Below are 27,467 nucleotides of genomic sequence, written 5' to 3' on the forward strand. Positions count from 1 at the left end.
ACAGTGCGGACACTCTCTCCAAACAAAACAGAACGAGAAAGAACAAACTGACGCCAAGCTGACACGAAACAATTACACACAACACATGACAAAACCTAAGAGAACTTATAGGGCACATAATCAACACTAACAAAGAACAGGTGTACAAACAGACCAAACCAAACGGACATCGAAACATAGAACGGTGGCAGCTAGTACTTCGGAGACGACGACCGCCGAAGCCTGCCCGAACAAAGAGGAGAAGCAGCCTCGGCCGAAACCGTGACAGACTGATTTACAAAGGAGCATATCTTTCTTTTATTGGGAAGGCCTTAAAAACTATCTGAAGCGAATGCCATGTATTATACATGTTCATGTACAGTATTTCTTCTCATTTAACTGAAGATACCTTTCGTTTGTAGAAACCCAGAACATTTTGGCGAATTTCTTTAGTTTTTAGACCATATATGAGGGGATTCAGAATGGGAGGGAACACCATAACTGATACTCCAAAAGCTCTCCTCAAGAAAGGGTCTGTTTGCTGAAATCGATGAGCTATCAGGCTAAAGCAGGCGTTGAACTACAACAAGTTCAAACAGGTGCAGTTAATACAGGTAATGAGTGGAGAACAGGAGGGCTTCTTAAAGAAAAACTAACAGGTCTGTGAGAGCCGGAATTCTTACTGGTTGGTAGGTGATCAAATACTTATGTCTTGCAATAAAATGCAAATTAATTACTTAAAAATCATACAATGTGATTTTTTGGATTTTTGTTTTAGATTCCGTCTCTCACAGTTGAAGTGTACCTATGATAAAAATTACAGACCTCTACATGCTTTGTAAGTAGGAAAACCTGCAAAATCGGCAGTGTATCAAATACTTGTTCTCCCCACTGTAGGTATTCCTCTAGTCCAGATGGGATAGGGCAGTGTGCAGTGTGATGGCGATTGCATCGTCTGTGGATCTATTGGGGCGGTAAGCAAATTGAAGTGGGTCTAGGGTGACAGGTAAGGTAGAGGTGATATGATCCTTGACTAGTCTCTCAAAGCACTTCATGATAGAGGTGAGTGCTACGGGGCGGTAGTCATTTAGTTCAGTTACCTTTGCTTTCTTGGGTACAGGAACAATGGTGGCCATCTTGAAGCATGTGGAGACAGCAGACTGGGAAAGGGAGAGACTGAATATGTCCGTAAACACACCAGCCAGCTGGTCTGTGCATGCTCTGAGGACGCAGCTAGGGATGCCGTCTGTGTCACAACTTCCTCCGAAGCTGCCTCCTCTCCTTGTTCGGGCAGGCTTCGGTGTTCGTCGTCACCGGCCTTCTAGCCACTGCCGCTCCATATCTCATCATTCCATTTGTTTTGTCTTGTCTATTACACACACCTGGTTCATATTCCCCTCATTAGTACATGTATAAGTGTTCCCTCTGTCCCCCTTGTCCTTGTGGGTGATTGTTGAATGTGAGGAGAGAGTAGCTTGGTTGAGCTACGTGTACTTTGTATTGCCGGGTTATATTTTGCCTGTGTGCCTGTTTTGTTCCAGTGCGGCTGTTTTGCGAACTGGACTGTTTGACGCTATCCAGCGTAACTTTGTACTATGGAATAAACTCTGTATTCTGTGATTTACCCTCCTGCGCCTGACTCCTTCAAATCACCTCTTACAGTCTGGGCTGGCAGCCTTGTGGGGGTTAACATGCTTAAATGTCTTACTCACGTCGGCCACAGAGAAGGAGAGGCCACCAGTGTTGCCAACTCATTTTCAGGGGAAATTGCTAGAGGCAGGTCGATTTGTTGCTAAAAGTTGCTAAATGACGTTGTGATGTCATTGCGTGATGACGTCATTATGTAATAATGTAAAACTGCGTCATTACGTAGAATACACAATAACGTTGCTCAAATTGACTGGCGTCTCGGCGACAAATATGATTTGACATTTGTTAGTTTAGATTTGTTTGTTTATTATCACATATTTTTATTTGTAAAAGTAATATAAACACAACACATTTTATATGATCAGATATTTATATTTTTAAACACAACACATTGAATTATTGAACAATTACACATTACACATTATTGAACAATTACATTTAATTTTTTCCTTAGTAACTAGTAAACCTACACATTCTGAGCAATTATATTTTTAAGCAGTGCATTGGTAGTTAATTAACATGCTACCTAACGGATCAATAATTCTAGGTACATGCTAATAACAAGGTACATATGCTATCTTATTGAACAAGCATCTTAACTCAAATAATAATGAGTGCACTAGACATCTCTCTCCAGCTCTCTCCAGGTTGTTGTGCTGCTTGGCTGGCCTGCTGCTGCCTGTGCAGGAGCTGAGCGCCTGCTGCTGACGTCACTCACAATGCACTTTTGCAGCCATGCACGTGTGTTGTGAGTTAGTGTGTGACAGAGAAAATCATTTTTTGTGTCATTTTGAGGGAAAATGCGTGCATTTTAGCGTTTGAGACAATTTTCAAAAGTTGCTAAAAGTTTCAAATACATTTTTAAAAGTAGCTAAATTTGTTGCTAGGTGCTGTTTGAAAAAATAGTTGTCAGGATAGTCTGAAAAGTTGCCAAATCTAGCAACAAAATTGATAAGTTGGCATCACTGGAGGCCACAGTCCTTGATAGTGGGCCTCGTCGTTGGCACTGTGTTATCCTCAATGCGGGTGAAGAAGGTGTTTAGCTTGTCTGGAAGCGAGACGTCGGTGTCGGCGATGTGGCTGGTATTCCTTTTGTAGTCCGTGATTATCTGTAGACCCTGCCACATACGTCTCGTGTCTGAGCCGTTGAATTGCGACTCCATTTTGTCTCTATACTGATGTTTTGCCATCTTAATTGCGTTGACGGAGTGAGTAGCTACACTGTTTGTATTCTGCCATATTCCCAGTCACCTTGCCATGGTTAAATGCGGTTGTTCGCGCTTTCAGTTTTATGTGAATGCTGCCATCTATCCACGGTTTCTGGTTAGGGTAGCTTTTAATAGTCATAGTGAGCACAACATCACCTATACACTTCCTGATGAACTCAGTCACCGTTTCAGTCTATTCGTCTAAATTATTTTTGCAAGCTACCCAGAACATATCCCAGTCCGCGTGATCAAAACAATCTTGAAGCGTGGATTCCGATTGGTCAGACCAGCGTTGAATAGTCCTTAGCACGGGTACAGTACTTCCTGTTTGAGTTTCTGCCTATAGGAAGGGAGGAGCAAAATGGAGTCGTGGTCAGATTTGCCGAAAGGAGGGCAGGGGAGGGCCTTATAACCATCCTGGAAGATTGAATAGCAATGGTCGAGGATTTTAGCTGCCCGAGTACAACAGTCAATATGTTGATAGAACTTCGGCAGCCTAGTCCTCAAATTTGCTTTGTTAAAATCCCCGGCTACAATAAATGCAGCCTCGGGATATGTGGTTTCCAGTTTGCATAAAGTCCAGTAAAGTTCTTTGAGGGCCGTCGTGGTGCTTGAGGGGGGATATACACGGCCGTGTCTATAACCGAAGAAAATTCTCTTGGGAGATAATACGGTCGGCATTTGATTTTGAGGTCAATAATTCATGCATAATGCATTATACATAGACCGTTAATATAAAGTGCTACTAAGGAATGCTACAGCAGCAACAAAAGATTAATGAATGCAGTCTGATATGACAGACTGTACAACTCTTTCCTCATCACTGGTGAAATATGACATACTGTAAGTGAACAGAAATTAGCTGACAAAAGTGGAGGGGACCACCCATCAAGAACATTCAATTAAAGTTCAATTGTTCTTTGTTGACATCTTCTGTCTTCTGGTGAAATATGACATATGACAATATGACAGATGACAATATGACAGATGACGCAGATGCTAAGCTACAGGACTGTTTTGCTAGCACAGACTGGAACATGTTCCGGGATTCTTCAGACAGCATTGAGGAGTACACCACATCAGTCACTGGCTTCATCAATAAGTGCATCGATGATGTCGTCCCCACAGTGACCGTACGTACATACCCCAACCAGAAGCCATGGATTACAGGAAACATCCGCACTGAGCTAAAGGGTAGAGCTGCCGCTTTCAAGGAACGGGACTCTAACCCGGACGCTTATAAGAAATCCCGCTATGACCTCCGACCGAACCATCAAACAGGCAAAGAGTCAACACAGGTCTAAGATTGAATCATACTACACTGGCTCTGACGCTCGTCGGATGTGGCAGGGCTTGAAAACTATTACAGACTACAAAGGGAAGCACAGCCGCGAGCTGCCCAGTGACACAAGCCTACCAGACGAGCTAAACCACTTCTATGCTCGCTCGAGGCAAGCAACACTGAAGCATGCATGAGAGCACCAGCTGTTCCGGATGACTATGTGATCACGCTCTCCGTAGCCGATGTAAGTAAGACTTTTAAGCAGGTCAACATTCACAAGGCCGCAGGGCCAGACGGATTACCAGGACGTGTACTCCGAGCATGTGCTGACCAACTGGCAAGTGTCTTCACTGACATTTTCAACATGTCCCTGACTGAGTCTGTAATACCAACATGTTTCAAGCAGACCACCATAGTCCCTGTGCCCAAGAACTCTAAGATAACCTGCCTAAATGACTACCGACCCGTAGCACTGACGTCTGTAGCCATGAAGTGCTTTGAAAGACTGGTCATGGCTCACATCAACAGCATAATCCCAGAAACCCTAGACCCACTCCAATTTGCATACCGCCCCAACAGATCCACAGATGATGCAATCTCTATCGCACTCCACACTGCCCTTTCCCACCTGGACAAGAGGAACACCTACGTGAGAATGCTATTCATTGACTACAGCTCAGCATTCAACACCATAGTGCCCTCTAAGCTCATCACTAAGCTAAGGATCCTGGGACTAAACACCTCCCTCTGCAACTGGATCCTGGACTTCCTGACGGGCCGCCCCAGGTGGTAAGGGTAGGTAACAACACATCTGCCACACTGATCCTCAACACGGGGGGCCCCTCAGGGGTGCGTGCTCAGTCCCCTCCTGTACTCTCTGTTCACCCATGACTGCATGGCCAGGCACGACTCCAACACCATCATTAAGTTTGCCGACGACACAACAGTGGTAGGCCTGATCACCGACAACGATGAGACAGCCTATAGGGAGGAGGTCAGAGATCTGGCCGTGTGGTGCCAGGACAACAACCTCTCCCTCAACGTGACCAAGACAAAGGAGATGATTGTGGACTACAGGAAAAAAAAGAGGACTGAGCACGCCCCCATTCTCATCGACGGGGCTGTAGTGGAACAGGTTGAGAGCTTCAAGTTCCTTGGTGTCCACATCACCAACGAACTATCATGGTCCAAACACACCAAGACAGTCGTGAAGAGGGCACGACAAAGCCTATTCCCCTCAGGAGACTAAAAAGATTTGGCATGGGTCCTCAGATCCTCAAAAAATTATACAGCTGCACCATCGAGAGCATCCTGACTGGTTGCATCACCGCCTGGTATGGCAACTGCTTGGCCTCTGACCGCAAGGCACTACAGAGGGTAGTGCGTACGGCCCAGTACATCACTGGGGCAAAGCTCCCTGCCATTCAGGACCTCTATACCAGGCGGTGTCAGAGGAAGGCCCTCAAAATTGTCAAAGACTCCAGCCACCCTAGTCATAGACTGTTCTCTCTGCTACCGCACGGCAAGCGGTACCGGAGTGCCAAGTCTAGGTCCAAAAGACTTCTCAACAGCTTCTACCCCCAAGCCATAAGACTCCTGAACAGCTAATCATGGCTACCCGGACTATTTGCACTGCCCCCCCACCCCATCCTTTTACGCTGCTGCTACTCTGTTAAGTATTTATGCATAGTCACTTTAACTCTACCCACATGTACATATTACCTCAACTACCTCAACTAGCCGGTGCCCCCGCACATTGACTCTGCAACGGTACCCCCCTGTATATATAGCCTCCCTACTGTCACTTTATTTTACTGTATATATAGCCTCCCTACTGTCACTTTATTTTACTTCTGCTCTTTTTTTCTCAACACTTTTTTTGTTGTTGTTTTATTCTTACTTTTTTTGTTTAAAATAAATGCACTGTTGGTTAAGGGCTGTAAGTAAGCATTTCACTGTAATGTCTGCACCTGTTGTATTCGGCGCATGTGACCAATAAAATTTGATTTGATTTGATTTTGATTTGATTTGACATACTGTAAGTGAACAGAAATTAGCTGACAAAGTGGAGGGGACCACCCATCAAGAACATTCAATTAAAGTTAAATTGTTCTTTGTTGACATCTTCTGTCCTTGTGTGTGACGTATTATTAATATTTTTATATTACCAAAAGAGTGTATAAATCATGTGTGTGACGTATTATTAATATTTTTATATTACCAAAAGAGTGTATAAATCATGTGAAAGACAGTTCACGTTCACTATAAAACCCTTCCATGAAATAGGCTATAGTAACCATCTCTCTTTCTTTCTTTTTTACTGTGGGAGTGCTTTATCTGCAGAACATTTGGTTCATCAGTCACCAAGTTCCATGGCTTTGCTCTGATGAAGGCCTGAACAACCATGGCCCTGCGAGAGCATGTCTGCAGTGGACGTGTATTTGAGTATTTGTTATTTATATATTTGAGTATTTGTTAATTAAATATATACACAGCCCAAAACAAGTACTTTCATTTGAATATTTGAATGGTTATTTGTAAAAACCAAATAGTCTACCAAATTGTATTTGACAGGATTTTCAAATACTTATTTCAAATATTATTTTCAAATACCTAGGTTAAATGCATAGGAGTGTATTTGAGTCAGTGTATTGAATATTTTCTGTCACAAGCTGGGCTAGAACTCCGGTCTCAGATGTGGGGAGCTGGGGGTTCTACCCCTTAGCCACAGAGGAGGTATAGTTGGACCCAAATGAAACACCCAAGGCAATACTCCAGGTAAGTAGATTTAATGTAACAAAAAGGTTCTTTGCACTTCAAAAATAGTCCAACAAAAGTTCTTCTCAGAAAGAGGTATATTAACAGAGGTAGAGTAACAAAACAGGAGGCAAAACAAAATAACTCCACGAGGGGAGAAAAACAAACTAAAGATAACTTAGAAAAGCTTACTTGGAAAGACACGGTGGGACAAAGCAGGAGACACATAGCCAGGACTCACAAACCAAGTGAGGAACAGGGGAAAAAACACAGCTAAAATACTCTAGGGGAAACAAGGCACAGGTGACCTGGATCAAGCTAATAAGGACACACGAGGAAGAACTAAGGCAGAGGGGAACACAGATGACCTCTAGAGGCCCGGAGACAAACAGGAGGCAGGAAGCTGACAGGACCCCCTCCTCTAGGAACGACTCCTGACGTTCCTTCCAGAACACCCTGGCCTCAGGGTGCGAAACTCTCGGATCAAACCTGGGTCCAGGATGTCCTTGGCTGGAACCCAGGAGCGCTCCTCTGGCCCGTAGCCCTCCCAGTCCACCAGATACTGCAGAGAGTTCTGGACCCTCCGGGAGTCCAGTATCCGGCGGACTGTGTAGGCTGGCTGGCCGTCAATGATCCTGGGAGGTGGCGGGGGTCTGCGTGGGGGGGCAAAGGGAGAAGACAAGACAGGTTTAAGTAGTGAAACATGGAAAGTGGGGTTAATTCTAAGGGAGCGAGGGAGAACCAAACGATACGAAACAGGGTTAACCTTTCTTGCTATGCGGAAAGGGCCAATGTATTTCTGGGAAAGCTTCTTGGATTCGACCCGGAGGGGCAGGTTCTTAGTGGCCAACCAAACTCTCTGACCAGCTCGGAAACTAGGGGCCGTCCGGCGGCGGCGATTAGCCTGACCTTGGTATCTCTGGGAGGTCCGAAGGAGGGTACGCCTGTCCTTCTTCCAGGTCCGCCTACAGCGTTGGACAAAGCGCTGGGCCGAGGGAACACCAACTTGCGCCTCTTCCTCTGGAAATAATGGAGGGGTGTAACCGAACTGGCATTCGAAGGGGGACAATCCGGTGGCTGAGGACTGGAGGGTGTTGTGGGCATATTCAGCCCAAATGATATAGGTGGCCCAAGACGTGGGATTACTGGCCGCCATACACCGCAGGATGGTCTCCAGATCCTGATTAATCCGTTCCGTTTGGCCATTAGACTCTGGATGGAACCCCGACGATAGGCTGGCTGTGGCCCCAATAAGCCTGCAGAAGGCCCCCAAAACCGGGGACGAGAATTGGGGACCTCGGTCGGAGACCACGTCCAGGGGAATTCCAAATATCCGGAAGACATGGTTCATGAGGAGCTCAGCAGTCTCCTTAGCCGAGGGCAGCTTGGGCAGGGGAATAAACCGGGCAGCCTTAGAGAACCGGTCTACCACCACTAGGATGACGGTGTTGCCCTGGGATGGAGGAAGTCCCGTAACAAAGTCCAGAGAAAGGTGTGACCATGGCCTTCGAGGAACAGGTAAGGGATGGAGCAGTCCCTGGGGTCGCTGGCGTGTCGACTTTCCCTGGTTGCACACAGGGCAGGCCTCAACATAGACCTGCACGTCCTTCTTGATGGACGGCCACCAAAACCGCCGTCGGAGGAATTCCAGTGTGCGAGCACTGCCTGGATGGCATGTCAAGGTCGACTCATGACCCCACTGCAAGCACGGGCCCGAACAGAGAGAGGAACGTACAGGCGACCGGCAGGACCACCGCCTGGATCGGGCTCATGGACAAGGGCCTCTCGTACCCCTCTTTCTAGTTCCCACTGAAGAGGTGCGACGATCCTAGACCTCGGAATAATCAATGCCAAGGGCTTCTCTTGTACCTCGGGAGAATAGGCTCGAGACAGGGCATCCGGCTTGACGTTCTTGGTGCCAGGTCGGTAAGACAGGAGGAACTGGAATCGATTAAAGAAAAGGGACCATCGTGCTTGCCGAGGGTTCATCCGCTTAGCCTGTTGGAGATATTCCAGGTTCTTGTGGTCTGTGAGAACCTGGAAAGGATGCTGAGCCCCCTCAAGCCAATGGCGCCACTCTTCCAAGGCCAGCTTAACCGCAAGCAACTCTCGATCCCCCACGTGGTAGTTGCGCTCGGCCTCAGACAGGCGGCGAGACATGAAGGCACAAGGGTGTAATCTCCCATCCTCACCCCTCTGTGACAGGACGGCTCCCACCCCCACCTCTGAGGCGTCCACCTCCACCACGAAAGGTCTTTCTGGGTCAGGGATCACCAGAATCGGAGCAGAAGTGAAGCGGCGCTTGAGATCCTCGAAGGCCCCTGCTGCTTCCGGACCCCAGTGAATCTTGGTCCCTCCTCCCTTGGTAAGCGTCGTCAAAGGGGCTACCACAGAGCTGAAATTCTTAATGAACTTCCGATAGAAGTTAGAAAAGCCAATGAACCGTTGAACCTCCTTGACCGTGGCAGGTGTGGGCCAGCTGTGGACCGCTTTGACCTTCTTGGGATCCATCTCTAGGTGGCCGGGAGTGACAATAAACCCGAGAAACTGAGTCTGAGAAACATGAAACTCACACTTCTCAGGTTTAACGTAGAGGTGATTGTCAAGGAGCCTCTGGAGAACCCTGCTAACATGCCCCTCATGCTCCTTCAGTGACCTCGAGAAGATGAGGATATCGTCCAGGTACACGAAGACGAACAGATTAAGCATATCCCGGAGAACATCATTAATCAGGGCTTGGAATACTGCGGGGGGCATTGGTGAGCCCGAACGGCATCACCCGATATTCATAGTGCCCCGTGGGCGTGTTGAACGCCGTCTTCCACTCGTCCCCTTGCCGGATCCGCACAAGATGGTAAGCATTGCGGAGATCCAGTTTAGTAAAAATGGAAGCCCCTTGAAGCAGCTCAAAAGCAGTGGCCATGAGAGGAAGGGGGTATCGATTCCGAACCGTGATCTTGTTGAGTCCCCGGTAATCAACACAAGGCCTAAGACCCCCGTCTTTCTTTTCAACAAAAAAGAAGCCCGCCCCAGCCGGGGAAGTAGAGGCACAGATGAGGCCGGCTGCCAAGGACTCCTTAATGTAGGTGTCCATAGCTGCTTGCTCGGGGGAGGATAAGGAAAAGATCCGACCTCTAGGAGGGCAGCAACCAGGGAGTAGATCAATGGCACAGTCATACGTGCGATGAGGCGGTAAGGAAGTAGCCAGGGCCTTGCTGAACACTGCCTTGAACCGATGGTAAACACTGGGGACTCGGGAGACGTCAACAGACTCTTGAAACTGGGTACTAGGGGCTGAGGGACTCTGAAGCATGCAGGTGAGTTGGCAAGTGGAACCCCAGCTTAGAATGGTGCCAGTAGGCCAGTCGATCTGGGGATTATGTCTGCATAGCCAAGGGTGACCCAGGATAATAGGATACTCGGGAGAGTCAATGAGATAGAAGGTCTCCTCCTGCTGGTGTTGAGAGATGGTAAGTCGCAGGGACTGAGTCGCCTCAGTAACCTTTCCTGGTTCCAGAGGTCTGCCATCTAAGGCTGTAACTGCCTGGGGTTGAGGAAGTAGTTGGGTAGGGATCTTAAGTTCCTTAGCCAAGGTTACATCCATGAAATCACCTGCGGCACCGGAATCGATCATAGCCTGGACCCGATGCTGGTGGCCCTCCCAGGACAGAGTGGCTGGAATAGCTAGGACAGCGTTAGTAGGAGGAGCTCTAATTTTCCCCATCACAACCCTCCTGTAGCTGGGCGGGGACAGGCGTTTCCCAAAGCTCGGGGGCAAGTGGAGCGGAAGTGGCCGGCAACCCCGCAGTAGAGGCACCGACGCTCCCTCATGCGACGTTCCCTTTCGTTGGGAGAAAGCCTGGAACGGCCTAACTGCATGCTCTCCGGGGAATCCTGGAGCAGTTCAGGAGCCGGGGAAGCTCTGAATGACGGAGTCCAAACAGGAGAAACAGAGCTACTCAGAGGAACCTGGGACTGAGACACCTGGCGGCGAGCCGTTCTCCGCTCTCTTAGACGATTGTCCAGGCGGATGGCCAAGGCTATGAGGGACTCGAGATCTCCAGCTGGTTCTCGGGTGGCTAACTCATCTTGAAGGGGGCTCAGATAACCCTCCCTGAAAACAGACCCTCAGCGCTTCATCATTCCATCCGCTCCTTGCTGCTATGGTCCGAATTCAATGGCAAAATCTGCCGTGCTTCGGGGACCCTGACGGAGAGACAGTAGGCGCTTGGAAGCCTCCCGCCCACTGACAGGATGATCGAACACCCGCTTGAACTCTTCTACAAATGCAGCGTAGGAGTCACAACAGGCCTCCTGGGACTGCCACACCGCAGAGGCCCAGGCGAGCGCCTTGTCTGAAAGAAGGGTAATGATGTAGGCAATCTTGGAACGGTCTGTGGGAAAACTTGAGGGTTGGAGCTCGAAGGTGAGGGAGCATTGGGTGAGGAAACCCTGGCAAGAGCTTGGATCCCCAGAAAAGGGCTTGGGAGGTGGTAGTCGGGGCTCCGCCACTGGAGAAGGCCTGTCGTCACTGGGGGGTGACCTGGAGGAAGGGAGAGGACCAGGGAGGCGTTCAAAGAGCTGGTGGAGGGAACTCATCATTTCGGCCAGGAGTTGAGAATGACTAGCCATCAGCTCTTCTTGTCGGCTGAGAACGGCTTCCTGGCGCTGGAAAGATGCCTCATGTCGAGTGATCACCGCCACCAGGTCCTGGGAACTGAGTGTTTCTGGGTCCATGATTGACTTGGTTTTTTCTGTCACAAGCTGGGCTAGAACTCCGGTCTCAGATGTGGGGAGCTGGGGGTTCTACCCCTTAGCCACAGAGGAGGTATAGTTGGACCCAAATGAAACACCCAAGGCAATACTCCAGGTAAGTAGATTTAATGTAACAAAAAGGTTCTTTGCACTTCAAAAATAGTCCAACAAAAGTTATTCTCAGAAAGAGGTATATTAACAGAGGTAGAGTAACAAAACAGGAGGCAAAACAAAATAACTCCACGAGGGGAGAAAAACAAACTAAAGATAACTTAGAAAAGCTTACTTGGAAAGACACGGTGGGACAAAGCAGGAGACACATAGCCAGGACTCACAAACCAAGTGAGGAACAGGGGAAAAAACACAGCTAAAATACTCTAGGGGAAACAAGGCACAGGTGACCTGGATCAAGCTAATAAGGACACACGAGGAAGAACTAAGGCAGAGGGGAACACAGATGACCTCTAGAGGCCCGGAGACAAACAGGAGGCAGGAAGCTGACAATTTTCAAATTCATTCCAAGTGTATTTCCAAATACATTCCAATATTAAACTACTTGTTTTTTCAAATAAACGTTATCTGAATACTTGTTTTGAAATGTTTTGAAAAGTAATTTAAATACCTGAAATAGCATTTGACCCCAGGTCTGGTCTGCAGTGAGTGCATTACCAGGCTAACGGCAAATACATTGTGGAAATGAAATGTTCGTTTTTTAAAGCTTTTGTTGAAGCTTAGAAGAGCTACATTTTCTTAGAGTATTATATAACTTCTGATTGTGGGAAGTTTATTGCACTAGAAAACAAAGCCAAGTGGCTCCCAATGAAATTTGCTTATTTTTTAAGAATAGTTCATCATTTCCTAAATCTGTACATGCAATCTCATGTGCCAGATTTATATGTCTGGTAAATTTACGATAAATCCAAGTTAAGCTGTAGTTGGCTTCCTGACATGACATTTGCCTCCTAGGAGAGATTATCTAATAATTTACATCATGTGTCAAATTTATTCCACGGAGGGCTGAGTACCTGCGTGTTTTCGCTCCACCCTTTTACTTGATTGATGAATTAAGGTCACTAATTAGTAAGGAACTCCCCTCACCTAGTCGTCTAGGTCTTAATTTAAAGGAATCACCAAAAACCCACAGACACTGGCCCTCCATGGAATTAGTTTTACACCCCTGATTTACATTGTCCAATCACTGCCTCCAAAATACATTAATACATTATTAATGACAGACCAATAATTGTTTGAGGTAAGGTTTTAGAACCACAAAGCACAGGATCACCTTTCTTATAAATATATGCAACCACGTTTCCATAACTATTAACACTGATGTTCTGCACTGTACATCTACAAGGCTATCAGTGAATAACAATTCCTGTACATTTAAGTTGATGTTTTTGGACATTTTTTACACTCTTCAAAGCTGGTGTGAAGCTGCCGTGAGGTTCAACGCTACAGGAGGATGGGGAACCGAACCATAGATGTACTTGACACTGTTTTCATAATGGGCAAAATAGACTTGACCTCTGAAGGGAAATATTTGACTGTCCTAATAGGCTCTCTCGTCTACTTATTTACACTATTCGGTAATCTGTCTTTGCTTGCGGTTATAGCTTTCAACAGAAATCTACACGGGCCTATGTATCTGTTCCTTTTTAATTTATCCATCAATGACTTGATAGGTATCAGTGCAATGATTCCAAGGGTCATGTCAGATGTATTGTCTGAGGATAGGCACATCACTTACCCAGCATGCTTGATTCAGGCTTTCTGTATTCATATGTATGGCGGAGCGACACTTCTCATATTGTCTATTATGTCGTTTGATCGCTATATAGCTATCTGTCATCCATTAAGGTACCACTCGATCATGACTAAGAGCACTGTTGTAAGTCTCATTGCCTCTGCTTGGCTGATTGACTTTCTACTGGTGGGGATCCTGTTCGGGCTCATGTTGCGTTTCCCTGTTTGTAAAACAGTTATCGTGAACATCTATTGTGACAACGTGTCCCTGTTAAGACTGACCTGTGCAACAGACACCACAGTGAACAACATCTATGGCTTATTCATCACAGGTGTACTCCATGGGGGAGGGTGTTTTTCTGTGGTGTTCTCCTACTCATTGATTCTATTCACATGCTTTAAAAGTAGTGACTCTGATGCCAAGCTAAAGGCCTTGCATACCTGTGCCACACACCTGCTTGTCTTTCTAATCTATGAGTTCTCAGGTATCATTATTGTCCTTGTGTATCGAATACCAAACAGTCCACTCCTACTTCAGACATTTGCAGGAATGATATTTGTTGTATTTCCTTCAGGTCTAAACCCAGTAATATATGGTATCAAAACTAAAGAGATTAGAGTGAAATTACTTCAGCTTTTCTCCATGGCAAAAGGTTCAGTTAGAGCAGTAAAAGTCAATACTGTAACATTATAATGTAACGTTAATTCCTCATTGTTCTGTTTGTTATATGTTTTAATTTCTATTGTCAAGGAATATAATACTCAAGAGGAATGTATGTTAAAAAGCATTGGGATGTCAATGTATGTTAGAAAGCATTGGGACCAGAAGAGGAGCTATAGTATAGGTTCATTGTAATGGCACAGGAGACAAGCAAGTGGGACAACAGTAGGAAGGGTGGACGCAGGGATTGATCCCTGGTCTCCGGTGGGGAGCAGTGTATGACTGGCTGTGACAGTCACTGCTAGACTACGGTTTCTGCACGTCAAGTAAAGGATAATCAACGAAGGGCTTTGCTTTCTTTGGAAAAGAATGAACGACGTGGAAGCTTAGTTTCACTCCGCTGGCGTGTCGTGGAACACACCTTCCACCTCGTTCATTATTTTCAATAGAACGCATAGCCCCTCATTGATTATCCCTTACTTAACGTCCAGAGCCTGTGGTCTAGCAGTGACTCTTATGGCCAGTCCTATACTACTCCCCACCGGAGACCAGAGTTCAATCCCTGTGTTGCCCTACTGCCTGTCTCCTTTCCATCTGTCTAAGTAAAGGGTAAATATACAGTTATATATATATATATATATATATATATATATATATATATATATATATATATATATATATATATATATAATTCATTGATGTCAATTTATGTGATTGTGTTTCAAGTTACCTGAATTACCACAAAAACAAATATTTATCCTTTATGTTTAATTAGCAAATACAATTTCCTCCATATACAGTATTTTTACTATGGTTTTACATATGAAAACTGTCAGCTGGAATACCACTTTTCTCATAAAATAAATTATATGAATAATTATCTCAATTTGTAAACCAAACTTTCCACCACTCTTTTCCTGACACATTCTCACTTTGCATTTGCATTTGCATCCTTTTCAGTATTGTTTCATTTCATTGATTCAACCTGTCTGGTATTGCATTGAATCTGTGCTCTGATGAAAGGTGCTATGCAACTTGATCTTCAACCAATCAGCAGACCAAATCTTCAGAAGCCACATTTTTCCATGTGTGCTAAACCCGCCCATAGTTTCTGAGTGGACACTGATCAAGTGCCTCTACTGGAGAATTTCCAGACTGAATCAGTGAAACAGTGGAACGGAGTGATATTCAGTGTGGATTCCAGGCTGTATTTTGTGCAGAACAAAATCACTAGAGGGTGCTGTGAACAAATGTGTTCCTTTTTTTTCTGAGTTCATTCACATTGTTCTTATCAGCATCACAGACTTTTGAATGAACACAATTTTGAGACCAAAATAGATATGTCTATGTCTCGTTCTATACATTTGAAGTATGTCTTGTTTTGTGGTATCCACAAACTAAACATGGGTTTGCAAGATGAAGAGAAAAGGGAAAATGTCCGACTGAATCACTAGGTCATTACACAACAAACACACTGACTGGAATGTGATATCATATCTTTAATGTGAAGAGACGGCCAAATACACCAGACATACTGCATAGGCCTACATATGAGATATATAACAATTACACTTTTACATTTTAGTCATTTAGCAGACGGTCTTATCCAGAGCAACTTACATGAGCAATTAGGGTTAAGTGCCTTGTTCAAGGGCACAGATAGATTTTTCACCTAGTCAGCTCAGGGATTCAAACCAGTGAACTTTCGGTTACTGGCCCAACGCTCTTTTTTTAAATTATTATAATTTTTATTTATTTTTTTAGGGGGTAGATCAGCTTTAATATTGCAGATAGATTGTAACTTCCATCAATGTAATTGTCTGCATCACTTCCCCATATGTTTATTTTGTAGCAAACCCCACCACCCCTTCCCTAATTGGAATAAACTAGTGAACAACAATGCTTAGGCCTCTACATCCAGCTTATACATACTATATATATTTTATGGACACAGTCAATTTTACAATAATTATATTTTGTTTGTTTTTACTCCTGAGCTTCCTCTACCCTCAACCTCTCCGATCATTTTCATGATGTCCATCCGTTTTAATTCTATTTGCCATATCTTTCTAACTGTGCTCTTTCACCTTTCACAAAAGCTCTCAACCTATATTCTATATACTTATTATGGACACATTATGCTTTACATTAGTTATCTTGTTGTTATTAGTTGTTGTTAGTTGTTATTAGTCCCATCCTTCAACTCCATTCAACACCACCCATCTATCTCTTAACACCATCCATATTTGACATATATATTTCAACCGCACTGTGATGTTTTACAAAAGTTCTGAACACTTCTATTATCATTGTTTCTGCAGATTGTAAATTGAAAATAAACATTTTCGCTAAAAAGTATTATTATATTATTGATCGATTGACTATGACTTTTCATATCACCCAGTAGTGCTATCTGCAGGGTTAGCTCCAGGTAAACATTATAATCATTTAGCCATTCCTGGACCTGTGTCCAAAAACAAGCTACAAATGGACAGTACCAAAACAAATGATCTAATGATTCTGTCTCTTCACAGCCAAATCTGCAGAGCTTGGAGGATTGTATCCCCCATATAAAGAACATTCTATTTGTAGCAAGAATTTTGTATAATAATTTAAATAGAAAAATTCTAGGTTTTGAATCAGGCGTCGTTTTGCGTATCAGTTCATAAACACTATGCCATGGAACCGGTACGTCAAAAATCTCTTCCCAAATATTTAGCAATCTATATGGGACGGCTGTCAATCCTTTGGTCCTTAAATGAAACTAGCATACTTTTATATTTATCACAACTTTCTTTAACCAATTATGTTCTTTAATACAGGGCCGACAGACACGTTCCTTACTTTTTCCCCCTTCCACTGTCCTCTTCCATTTTTGCGGTAATGCTGCAATTATTTGGTTGTAATTTTGGATAGAGCAGACATTTCCGTATGTTCTTGTTAGCTGCATGTGTTAGGCTATGGTTCAACCCAGCACTCAGAGAAACAAACACGACAAAGGGAGTGGAAGAAACAAAAATATTTAATAAAAGTTAAAATTGTCTTAGTCCAAAAACAACTGAAGTAAAGGAACAGAGTGGGCTAGTCGGCTCCGGAGGAAGGAGAGGCTGAGGCAGGCAGGCAGGCAGGCAGGCAGGCAGGCCGACAGGCAGGAAGGCAGGCAGGTTGGGAGGTATGTCCGAAACGCTCTGGTAAGAACAACGATCTGGCGCCGGTGGAGAGCCATGCCCCGGAATTAGTAGTGCAGGTTGATTAGAGAATAGGATGCAGCTGCGTAGGCAGGAATCACTGGAAACAACCCGCAGCTGCACAGGAGAGGCAGATCCTGAGCACGCCCCTGATCCACTCCAGACACACCCACATAAAGGGGACAAACACACATACAGATACAACAGACACAGAGGGGACAAAACAAGGAGGAAGGGAAACAGAAAAGGGAGAGACAAGCTGCCCACATAACAGTACCCCCCCTCAATGGTCGCCACCTGGCGACCCACCAGGCCTGTCAGGGTTGTCGTGATGGAAGTCCGTGATCAGCTGAGGATCCAACACAAAACGCTTAGGGACCCAAGACCTCTCCTCTGGTCCATAACCTTCCCAATCGACTAGGTATTGGAGACCCCTACCCCGCCTCCGAGAGTCCAGTAGCCTACTGACGGTGTAGGCCGGATGGTCGTCAATGAGACGAACAGGTGGAGGTGGAACAGCCGGCGGACACAAAAGGCTGGAGGACACAGGTTTCAGTTGGGAGACGTGGAAAGTAGGGTGTATCTTCATGGCTGAAGGCAACTTCAAACGAACCGCAGCGGGGTTAATGATGGACTCCACCACAAACGGACCCAGGTACCGAGGAGACAGCTTGCGTGATTTGGTACGAAGAGGTACGTTCTTAGACGACAGCCGAACCTCTTGACCAGGATGAAACACAGGTGCGGGGAGTCCTGCTCCTATCCGCTGTCATCTTGTTCCTGTCGGTGGTCCGAAGCAACGCTTTCCCGAGCGTCGCGCCACACTCTCTGGCAGCGGGCGGAGGTTCTCCTGAACCGAAGGAACAGCCAATTCCTTCTCCTGAGCAGGAAACAGAGGGGGTTGATAACCCATGGTAACTTCGAAGGGTGAAAGACCAGTGGCAGAGGTGGTGAGGAGTTGTGGGCGTACTCTATCCAAGGCAGATGTTTGGCCCAGGATGATGGATGTTGAGCAGCCACACAACGAAGGGTTGCTTGAGGTCTTGATTGGCTCTTTCTGTTTGACCGTTGGTCTGGGGATGAAACCCTGAGGACAGACTAACGGAAGCACCCAAAGCAGAACAGAAAACCTTCCAAACACGGGAAGTAAACTGTGGGCCTCTATCAGATACGATGTCCACAGGTATTCCATGGGGACGGAATACATGTTGGACTAGGAGGTCCGCTGTCTCACTGGCAGACGGTAATTTTGGTAATGCTATATAGTGAACAGATTTAGAGAATCTGTCCACAATGGTAAGTATAGTATCATTACCTTCAGACTTGGGTAGGCCGGTGACAAAATCCATGGCTATGTGGGACCAGGGACGGCTGGGAACTGGGAGGGGTAGCAGCAGCCCCGAAGGGGACTGATGGGAGGCTTTGCCCGAGCACAGGTTGAACAGGCTGCCACAAAAGCCCGAACGTCAGTTTCCATTGAAGGCCACCAAAAATGTCTCCTAAGCAGCGTCAACGTGCGTCTCATCCCAGGGTGACCAGCAAAACGGGAGGTGTGAATCCACTGCAACACCTGAGACCGGACCGTCTCGGGAACAAAGAGTAGGTTGGGAGGTCCATCACCCGGTCCCGGGTCCGTGGCAAGTGCAGTCTTCACAAGAGACTCGATCTCCCACTGAACAGCCGCCACGACGCATGAGGAAGGCAGGACTGCCTCAGGCTCGCTGGTCTCCGAAGGGTCAGCAAACTGGCGGGACAAAGCATCTGGTTTAACATTTCTTGACCCCGGTCTGTATGTAAGAATAAAGTTAAACCTACTAAAAAACAGGGCCCATCTGGCTTGGCGTGAGTTGAGTCTCTTAGTGGCTTGGATGTAAGCCAAGTTCTTGTGGTCTGTCCAGACCACAAACGGCAGTTCAGCTCCATCCAGCCAGTGCCGCCATTCTTCCAGTGCTAGCTTGACCGCCAGCAGTTCTCGGTTTCCAACGTCGTAATTCCGTTCTGTGGGTGACAATTTTTTTGGAGAAAAAGCACAGGGGTGAAGCTTTTGGTCAGTGGGGGGAGCGCTGGGAGAGGACGGCTCCCACACCTGAGTCCGACGCGTCCACCTCCACAACAAACTGCAGAGAGGTATTGGGGTGTATCAACACAGGGGAGGTGGAAAACAGTTCCTTCAAAACCCCTACCGCCTGCTCCGCCTCAGGGGACCACAGAAAAGGGACTTTTGGGGATGTGAGTCTAGTAAGGGTGCCACCACTTTACTAAAACCCTTAATGAACCTACGGTAGAAGTTAGCAAAGCCCAAAAATCGTTGAAGTTGCTTACGGGTGGTGGGTATGGGCCATTCCGTCACTGCCCGGATCTTCTCGGGGTCCGCCTTCACCTGCCCGCTCTCAATGATGAAACCAAGGAACGATGTAGACTGTTTGTGGAACTCACACTTCTCTGCTTTGACATACAGCTTGTTTTCCAAGAGCCGTTGAAGGACTTGACGGACGTGTGACTCATGCTCCTCGGGTGACTTGGAAAAAACAAGAATATCATCCAGGTATACAAAGACAAAACGGTTCAAAAAAATCCCTAAGAACATCGTTCACCATGGCTTGGAAAACAGCAGGGGCGTTTGAGAGCCCAAAGGGCATGACCAAATACTCAAAATGTCCCAGTGGAGTGTTGAAAGCGGTTTTCCACTCATCTCCCTTACGGATCCGGACAAGGTGATAAGCGTTCCTGAGGTCGAGCTTGGAGAAAACTGTGGCGCCATGCAGAGGTTCAAAAGCAGAGTTGATGAGTGGAAGGGGATACTTGTTTTTAACAGTTATGTTGTTTAAACCCCTGAAATCGATACAGGGGCGTAACGACTTGTCCTTCTTTTCCACGAAAAAGAAACCTGCACCCAAAGGAGACGACGAGGGACGGATTATGCCCGAGACCAGAGAATCACCAATGTACTGCTCCATTGCCTCTCTTTCCGGTCGGGACAGATTGTATAAGCGACTAGAGGGCAAGGGAGCACCAGGAAGCAGTTCAATAGGGCAATCATAAGGCCTATGTGGTGGTAGAGACAGAGCCTTGTCCTTACTGAAAACCTCCGCTAAGTCATGGTATTCTTTGGGGACAGATGACAGATCAAGAGGAGCTGAGGGATGAGTTGGGTTACACTTAGTGGGGGAACCGCTGACCTAAGGCACTCTGAATGGCAGTTAGTGCTCCAACTGAGAATGGTGTGACGTGTCCAATCAATTTGTGGGTTGTGAAGAGCCAACCAGGGGAAGCCAAGGATTAGGGGAGGTAGCTGAGCCAGACATAACTCTTAGCTGAATGCTTTCACAATGATTGCCAGAAATCACTAGGGGAAACGGGGGTGGTTTGATGAGTTATCTCTGCGGAGGCGCCCATCAAGGGCTGTGACCCGAATGGGGGTAGGTAGTGGCTCCATGGGGATACGAGCTTGTGTAACGAACTGGTGGCTAATAAAGTTGTCTTCTGCACCTGAGTCTATGAGAGCTGAGAGTGGCAGGGAATGACTCTGGAAACGTAAGGTTACAGGTACTTGTAATCGGGGAATGATGGGTTCAGGATCTAACTCTGGGCTCGCAAGTAGACCCACCGTTACGAGCGAGCCTTGTCTTTTGGCCGCTTAGGGCATGTAGCCAGAATGTGTGGCGTCTCCACAGTACAGGCACTCACCCGCCTGGAGGCGCCGTTGCCGTTCTGCTGGAGGTAGTCGAGCTCGACCCACTTGCATAGGTTCCTCCCTCTGTGCTCGGGATGGAATCAGGAATAAGAAGCTGCCGGCTCCCGGGGAGGCGAGACTCGAGTGGTTGAAGGCTGGGAACTCGTCCTCCTAGATGCGGCCGACCGCCTCTCTCCCGACGCCTCCCGCAACCGGTTGTCTAGCTTAATGGACAGGGAAACGAGAGAATGTAAATCATGTGGCTCGTCACGAGCAGCCAGTTCATCCTTAATGGCTTCATTCAAACCGTTTAGAAATGCTCCTTGAAGTGCCACATTGTTCCACTTGGAGTCCGCTGCCAAAGTCCAGAACAATAGAGTACTCAGCCACACTGTTAGAACCCTGCCTCAAATTAAAAAGTATCTTGGAGGAATTACCCACATGGTCAGGATGGTCAAAAACAGTCTTCAATTTAGCAGAAAAATCAGCGAAAGTCAATCCAGTCAAAGTTTGATTTGAGCACACAGCCTCAGCCCAAACCAGAGCTCTCCCTCTTAACAGCCCCAGAACATAATGTACCTTAGAGGAATCAGTAGAAAATGACAGTGGTCTCTGCCGAAAAAATCAAGTCACACTGAAGCAAAAATCCCGGCACTTGTCCAATTCTCCATTGAACGGTTCAGGCGACGTGACAGGGGGTTCCCGATGGAACGAAGCCTGCATCATGTCCGAGGAACCAACTTGGGGTGCATCAAACTGGGGGTCAGAGAGAGATGGAGAACTGATAACAGACAATTTAGAGACTTGTGTAGTTAACTGAGTCACCTGGTTCAGCAGTTGATGATTATTTTCCAAAAGAGTCCGAATCAGTTGGTCATGCTGTCCTAGCAACGTTCCTTGAGCCTGGATAGCTTGTTGGAAGCTGTCTTCGTTTGCCCCGTGCTGTCTCTCTGTTGGGTCCATGGCCAGATCGTTCTGTTAGGCTATGGTTCAACCCAGCACTCAGAGAAACAAACACGACAAAGGGAGTGGAAGAAACAAAAATATTTAATAAAAGTTAAAATTGTCTTAGTCCAAAAACAACTGAAGTAAAGGAACAGAGTGGGCTAGTCGGCTCCGGAGGAAGGAGAGGCTGAGGCAGGCAGGCAGGCAGGCAGGCAGGCAGGCCGACAGGCAGGAAGGCAGGCAGGTTGGGAGGTATGTCCGAAACGCTCTGGTAAGAACAACGATCTGGCGCCGGTGGAGAGCCATGCCCCGGAATTAGTAGTGCAGGTTGATTAGAGAATAGGATGCAGCTGCGTAGGCAGGAATCACTGGAAACAACCCGCAGCTGCACAGGAGAGGCAGATCCTGAGCACGCCCCCTGATCCACTCCAGACACACCCACATAAAGGGGACAAACACACATACAGATACAACAGACACAGAGGGGACAAAACAAGGAGGAAGGGAAACAGAAAAGGGAGAGACAAGCTGCCCACATAACAGCATGTGCAACATAACTCCACCAGTCCTACCTATGATTTCATTTACGAAGAATATACCTTTTTGAATAAATAAAAAGATAATCATGATTTTTTATCAATTAGTATATTTGAGTTTAACCACAATATCATCTGACCAGAGAACCTTCTTCCATATGTTTGGGGAGTCTCCCACATGCCTTTTGGCGAACACCAAATGTGTTTGCTTACTTTTTTCTTTAAGCAATTACTTTTTTCTGGCCACTCTTCATTAAAGTCAGCTCTGTGCAGTGTACAGCTTAAAGTGGTCCTATTGACAGATACTCCAATCTCCGATGTGGAGCTTTGCAGCTCCTTCAGGGTTATCTTTGGTCTCTTTGTTGCCTGTCTGATTAATGCCCTCCTTGCCTGGTCCATGTGTTTTGGTGGCGGCCCTCTCTTGGCAGGTTTGTTGTGATGCCATATTCTTTCAATTTTTTTATAATGGATTTAATGGTGCTCCGTGGGATGTTCAAAGTTTCTGATATTTTTTTATAACTTTGTCCCTGACCTGTTTGGAGAGCTCCTTGGTCTTCATGGTGTCGCTTGCATAGTTGTGTTGCAGACTCTGGGGCCTTTCAGAGCAGGTGTATACAGTGTGGAGAACAAGTATTTGATACACTGCCGATTTTGCAGGTTTTCCTACTTACAAAGCATGTAGAGGTCTGTAATTTTTATCATAGGTACACTTCAACTGTGAGAGACGGAATCTAAAACAAACATCCAGAAAATCACATTGTATGATTTTTAAGTAATTAATTTGCATTTTATTGCATGACATAAGTATTTGATACATCAGAAAAGCATAACTTAATATTTGGTACAGAAACCTTTGTTTGTAATTACAGAGATCATACGTTTCCTGTAGGTCTTGACCAAGTTTGCACACACTGCAGATCCTTCATGTTTTCGGGGCTGTCGCTGGGCAATACGGACTTTCAGCTCCCCTCCAAAGATTTTGTATTGGGTTCGGGCTGGGCCACTCCAGGACCTTGAGATGCTTCTTACGGAGCCACTCCTTAGTTGCCCTGGCTGTGTGTTTCGGTCGTTGTCATGCTGGAAGACCAAGCCACGACCCATCTTCAATGCTCTTACTGAGGAAAGGAGGTTGTTGGCCAAGATCTCGCGATACATGGCCCCTTCCATCCTCCCCTCAATACGGTGCAGTCGTCCTGTCCCCTTTGCAGAAAATCATCCCCAAAGAATGATGTTTCCACCTCCATGCTTCACGGTTGGGATGGTGTTCTTGGGGTTGTACTCATCCCTCTTCTTCCTCCAAACACGGCGAGTGGAGTTTAGACCAAAAGCTTTATTTTTGTCTCATCAGACCACATGACCTTCTCCCATTCCTCCTCTGGATCATCCAGATGGTCATTGGCAAACTTCAGACGGGCCTGGACATGCGCTGGCTTGAGCAGGGGGGACCTTGCGTGCGCTGCAGGATTTTAATCCATGACGGCTTAGTGTGTTACTAATGGTTTTCTTTGAGACTGTGGTCCCAGCTCTCTTCAGGTCATTGACCAGGTCCTGCCGTGTAGTTCTGGGCTGATCCCTCACCTTCCTCATGATCATTGATGCCCCACGAGGTGAGATCTTTCATGGAGCCCAAGACCGAGGGTGATTGACCGTCATCTTGAACTTCTTCCATTTTCTAATAATTGCGCCAACAGTTGTTGCCTTCTCACCAAGCTGCTTGCCTATTGTCCTGTAGCCCATCCCAGCCTTGTGCAGGTCTACAATTCTATCCCTGATGTCCTTACACAGCTCTCTGGTCTTGGCCATTGTGGAGAGGTTGGAGTCTATTTGATTGAGTGTGTGGACAGGTGTCTTTTATACAGGTAACGAGATCAAACAGGTGCAGTTAATACAGGCAATGAGTGGAGAACAGGAGGGCTTCTTAAAGAAAAACTAACAGGTCTGTGAGAGCCGGAATTCTTACTGGTTGGTAGGTGATCAAATACTTATGTCATGCAATAAAATGCAAATGAATTACTTAAAAATCATACAATGTGATTTTCAGGATTTTTGTTTTAGATTCTGTCTCTCACAGTTGAAGTGTACCTATGATAAAAACTACAGACCTCTACATGCTTTGTAAGTAGGAAAACCTGCAACATCGGCAGTGAATCAAATACTTGTTCTCCCCACTGTATATACTGAGATCATGTGACAGATAATGCGACACTTAGATTGCACACAGGTGGACTTTATTTAACTTTTTTTTTAGGTGGTAGATCAGCTTTAATATTGCAGATAGATTGTAACTTCTATCAATGTAATTGTCTGCATCACTTCCAATCCCCCATATGTTTTTTCTCTCGCAATAAATATATATATATATATATATATATATATATATATATATATATATATATATATATATATATATATATACAAACACATACACATACACATACATACACATAAATACATATACATACACATATACAAAATATATTTCCCTTTATTACTTTCCAACCCCACCACCCCTTCCCTAATTGGAGTAAACTAGTGAACAACAATGCTTAGGCCTCTACTTACAGCTTATACATACTATATATATTTTATGGACACAGTCAATTTTACAATAATTATATTTTTGTTTTGTTTTTACTCCTGAGCTTCCTCTACCCTCAACCTCTCCAATCATTTTCATGATGTCCATCCGTTTTAATTATATATGCCATATCTTTCTAACTGTGCTCTTTCACCTTTCACAAAAGCTCTCAACCTATATTCTATATACTTTTTATGGACACGGTATGCTTTGCATTAGTTATCTTGTTGTTATTAGTTGTTGTTAGTTGTTATCAGTCCCATCCTCCAGCTCCATTCAACACCACCCATCAATCTCTTAACACCATCCATATTGGATTTCTATTTGCCATATATTTTTCAACTGCACTGTGATGTTTTACAAAAGTTCTGAACCCTTCTATTATCATTGTTTCTACAGATTGTAAATTGAAAATAAACATTTTTGCTAAAAGTATTATTATATTATTGATCGATTGACTATGACTTTTCAGATCACCCAGTAGTGCTATCTGCAGGGTTAGCTCCAGGTAAATATTGTAATCCTTTAGCTATTCCTGGACCTGTGTCCAAAAACAAGCTACAAATGGACAGTACCAAAACAAATGATCTAATGATTCTGTCTCTTGGCAGGAAAATCTGCAGAGCTTGGAAGATTGTATTCCCCATATAAATAACATTCTATTTGTAGCAAGAATTTTGTATAATAATTTAAATTGAAAAATTCTAAGTTTTGAATCAGGCGTCGTTTTGCGTATCAGTTCATAAACACTATGCCATGGAATTGGTACGTCAAAAATCTCTTCCCAAATATTTTGCAATCTATATGGGACGGCTGTCAATCCTTTGGTCCTTAAATGAAACTGGCGTACTTTTTTATTTATCACAATTTTCTTTAACCAATTATGTTCTTTAATACAGGGCCAACAGACAAGTTCCTTACTTTTTCCCACTTCCACTTTCCTCTTCCATTTTTGCGATAATGCTTCAATTATTTGGTTGTAATTTTGGGTAGAGCAGACATTTCCATATGTTTTTGTTAACTGCATGTGCGTCATAACTCCACGAGTCCTACCTATGATATAATTTACAAAGAATATACCTTTTTGAAACATTTTTTCAAAAAATAACATTTTTTTATCAATGAGTATATTTGAGTTTAACCACAATATTTGTTGCATTATTTGTTCTGTCGTTTCTCTGATAGTTTTTGTTTTAAGATCATATCTGATTGGATTTAAAATTGGGGAAAAAATGAATGTGGAAACCCCTATGAGTCTACGTAATTGCGAGGGAAATTAGCTCAGTCTGTATGAAATAACTACGAGAAGCCATAAACACGTGAAGAGGTGAAAACTATTAAATGTGTAGCACAAGTCTGCAGAACTTTGCTTTTAGTGTCAGCTGATCCTTTCTTTCTGAAACATGTGACAAGTATATGAAGGTAAGTGTAGAGAATGGTCCAAACAACTATAACCTGTATGAGGGTAGGAATAAAGAGTCCATAGATGTTATTGATGGCTGTGTTAGCACAGACCAGTTTCAACATGGAGGGGTTGTCACAGCAGGAGAGTGCCATCAGAGATCTACAGCGTGGTAACCGAAGCAGCAGGGAAAAAGAGCACCCCATCAAAATCAAGTCACACACCCATATCAGTGTGATGATTTTCATGATGTGAGCACTGGTCAACATATGGCAATATATTTTACATTTACATTTTAGTCATTTAGCAGACGCTCTTATCCAGAGCGCCTTACAGTTAGTGAGTGCATACATTTTAAAAAATGTTTTATATATTATTTTTTTCATACTAACCGCAATAATATTTAATTGAATCCTCACATCCTCCCTCCTTCTCAAAGCACATTGGAGTAGATCTTAGGTTCCTCTCCTCTGATCTTCTCCTCCAATGCATTTTGAGAAGGAGGCAAGTAGAGGATGCGAGGAATCAAGGAAATACAATTGACATACACACCAGGAATTGGACTACTGTGAGGTCATCCTAGAGAACGAGGCTGGCCGACTATCCATCCTGCTGCTGGATGAAGGGGTTGGGGATGGCTTCCATGCCGTCCTGAGGACAGATGAGCACCACGGACGTCCCTCTACAAACCACCCTATATCTGTCATATGCCATAGCAGTCAGGATGAACACAGCTCCCGTCCCATAGATATTAATAAATAAAGCTTGTGTGACACAAACAGCGTATTGAATGGTCCTTGTGTCAAGTAAAAGCTCTTTGATGACCTGTGTATAGAGTGCTGTGGAGCCTATAAGGTCATTGATGGGTAGTTTTAGCAGCAGAAGGTTCATGGGATGGTGGATATTCCTATTGAGTACGATGGTGAGAATCAAGACCAGGTTACAGATGAGAATGATTATACAGCTCAGTGTGGCAAAAACAAATGCTACAAAGGCACTTTCAGGGGGGGAGATCGAAGCCTTGCAGTGTCAAAACAGATGATGGATTTGATCAAAAGTTATCCATTGGTCCAGTTCAGATTTCTTGATTTTTAAAAAGGGGATCAA

General features: G+C 45.2%; 1 pseudogene; it reads right to left on the reverse strand.

Moving 5' to 3' along the window:
* Positions 1 to 212: 212 nt before the first annotated feature.
* Positions 213 to 27,396, reverse strand: LOC123485470 (annotated as a pseudogene).
* Between the last annotated feature and the right edge of the window lie 71 nt (positions 27,397 to 27,467).

This window comes from Coregonus clupeaformis, chromosome 5, assembly GCF_020615455.1.
Source record: "Coregonus clupeaformis isolate EN_2021a chromosome 5, ASM2061545v1, whole genome shotgun sequence".
In the NCBI taxonomy this organism is placed as follows: domain Eukaryota; kingdom Metazoa; phylum Chordata; class Actinopteri; order Salmoniformes; family Salmonidae; genus Coregonus; species Coregonus clupeaformis.